The sequence below is a fragment of the Narcine bancroftii genome, chromosome 13, assembly GCF_036971445.1.
Source record: "Narcine bancroftii isolate sNarBan1 chromosome 13, sNarBan1.hap1, whole genome shotgun sequence".
Lineage (NCBI taxonomy): Eukaryota > Metazoa > Chordata > Chondrichthyes > Torpediniformes > Narcinidae > Narcine > Narcine bancroftii.
In genome coordinates this window covers 4,803,081-4,805,999 of record NC_091481.1, presented here as the reverse complement: position 1 = coordinate 4,805,999, position 2,919 = coordinate 4,803,081, and the positions used below count along the sequence as shown (strand labels likewise).

The window sequence follows — 2,919 nt, the reverse complement described above, 5'->3', positions numbered from 1 at the left end:
TAAATAATAAATGCAATATGCGCTGGTGTCTCCGAATTTTATTAACAATACACCAATAAGGGCATTCATACATTGCAAACAAAAAAAAATGAAGCCAGTTCTTTACAGCATGGAAATGTTACAGGATAGAAGGAGGCCCATTCAGAATGTGAAGTCAGAGAAATTATCTCAGGAAATGGAAATGGAAGATGTCGCTTATTTCCATTGAATGAATTTGGGGACAAAACTGCTCAGTGATACCACAGTGTGCCATTTTTTAATGAAGTATGGAAATATAACAGATTGATGCCTCATCTCTTACTGAGGAAACAATTCAAGGATGTTTGCAAAGCATCCTTGAAAATTTGCAAAGTCCCCACTGACCATTGAACTCAAAGCGGGAAAGGAGTAACCACAATCTGGCAAAGAAATTTAGTGGATCGAGTGGGAAGAAAAGAATGTTTAGTGTTTGGAGCTGAAATCCTTGATTGAAACTTTAACACTTCAGCTCAAAATACCGGCTACTCTTTTTTTTTAAAAATATGGAACGCTTCACAAATTTGCGTGTCATCCTTGCGCAGGGGCCATGCTAATCTTCTCTGTATCGTTCCAATTTTAGTATATGTGCTGCCGGCTGCTCTTATTGTCCAACAGATGCTGCTCAGCCCATAGAGATCATCCAGCAGATTGTGCTTAGCCTCAGATTCCAGCGTCCGCCATCTTCTGCGAGTCTCCAGGGGAAAAGGAACACTTGGGATAGCCCTGAAACATTGAGCTCGTCGAATTTGTAAGAAAAATAGAGGGCTGTGAGCGTGAGTTAGGGAAGGACTTGATTGTGGTGGAGTAGTTTTACATAGGTCAGCACAACATTGAGGGCTGAAGAGCCTGTTCTGTAATGTTCCAGTTCTATATTCATGTGGAAAATCAGCCAAGGTGGCAGAAGATGTTAACCACCTCACAAACCGCTCATCCTTTCCCTCCTGCACTAACTGTAGGTCCCACATTGACCTCAATGTTCATCTCAGAACTAACACCCTCAATCTAATGAACCACCAAAAGTGAGTTTCTCTAAGATGGTACAGGGGACCTGCAAAGTAAATCATTCCAGGAAGTCCTTGCATTTGTTGCCTGTGACTGATACGTGCCTTGGCTTTGCAAATTACACTTGTCCACAAAGATTTTGCTTCCTGAACACTTTTGGGTGTCTTTTATGGATTTTGGGCTCCTGATCATGAAAATCATCTTAAAATGTGCCTATCACGAACAATTTTTCTAAGTTACAACCTATTTTTCTGATTTCCTGTTATATTTTAAGACTACTTCAAGCATACAAAACCATGAATTGCAACATATCGTTGAAAATTCATTTTCTGTATTCGGACTTGGACGTCCTCCCCGCTGACTTTGGTGTTGTCAGTGACAAACACGGTGAATGGTTTCGCCAGGAAAATGCGACCATGGAAAAGCAGTAGCAGGGCAACTTCAATACATCATTGTTAGCCGACTATTGGGCACTGACACGAGAGGCAGCAGATGCTGGGCAACAAACGAAAATCAGCGGCAAAACATTTTTAGGTCAGTTGAACTAATGCAATATGTCAGCATCTTTATTTGATTGATCATGCTAAATTTAATAAAAGTTTATGTAATATTTTTCCAACTTCCTACGCGATACAGCAAATCTGAAATTATCTTTGTGTTCAGCTTGTTTATCGTAATCCGCAATTTTTTTTTCAGGAAGCAAACCTTTTGAAATAATTTGTTGTCCAGTGTTATTGGATGGTAGGGGTATGGGCATGTTTTCAAATCAATGGAAGTCCAGAGTGGGCAGGTCCAATTGCAAGAAAGCATGCACTGGAGTGACAAAAACAAGTTCAACGACAAAACAACCCTGATAATACAAAAAAACATTTTAATTCTTCTGCTGTTATAAATTTGGTGATGTTGGCCTCAAACTAAACCAAAACAACATGGTGTTATATTCAAGACGCACAGGAGACTGCAAATTCTGGAATCCGAAATTAAATTATGGTCGACTTCTCATTGATTTTAACTTGTTGTCCATGTCTACTGACTGGTAAAAGAAACCAGGATTTTTTGTGAGTGAAAATGGGTGGGAAAGGAGCTTTTTTGCCATTTTATTCAGTGGCTGGCTGACTTGCTTTTTGTTCGTATTTAAATAGAATTTAGCTTTGCAGAGTCAAGAAATCGAAACTTGATCACAAAGAATTTACATTTGAAAGGGTGTACTGATATATGTTATTAAAACACTTTACAAGCATCATTTTCAAATTTTGAGTATTACATGATGTAATTTAGATGAGGGTGGTTTTGATCAGATGTTTATTTCAAAAGAGGTATCTCAGCAAAAAATCATTTGAGAATCACTAATATTTAATAAATATTTTCATTTTTCTCACATACCAGTTCCAACGTCTTAGCAATGGGTTGCTATGGTACCTCCGCACGTTGAATTCCCATCAGGTTAGGTTATGGGATTTTACAGCAAGGGTCAAAAAATCTAGGAAAATTAAGAAAAAGATTATGTTAACATTCTTCTGCCAATCCTTGTTGAATATATTTCTAATGGAGAGTCTGTCTACATCCAAAAAATATGTCTGCCTATACTGGCAGCTTGGATGACAAGATAATGAAGATTGGGTAATATTCCTGTCGATCAAGCTTGGTGCCACACGTGAAGAAAATTACAAGATTAATTTCATGTATATAATTTATATATAAACTATCCTACACATTGCATATTCCAAAGGCACTTGTACAATTTTTGTTGAAGGCAATTGGTGATGTTTGTATTCCCTCGGCTCTTTAAGCTAACAATTTCAATGTAAATTGACATTGTCATGCAATGACATGAATATCATCTGATTTCCATTATTGGGATGTGACTGATGTTACTCCTTGCATTTCCTTCATTGCATC

The 2,919-nt window shown here is 37.9% G+C and overlaps 1 non-coding gene across 1 annotated transcript; it reads right to left on the bottom strand.

Moving 5' to 3' along the window:
• Nucleotides 1-515: 515 nt before the first annotated feature.
• Nucleotides 516-619, bottom strand: LOC138749110 (U6 spliceosomal RNA). Its single transcript, XR_011348423.1, has one exon. It is a non-coding gene; the product is annotated as a U6 spliceosomal RNA (small nuclear RNA).
• Nucleotides 620-2,919: the final 2,300 nt, after the last annotated feature.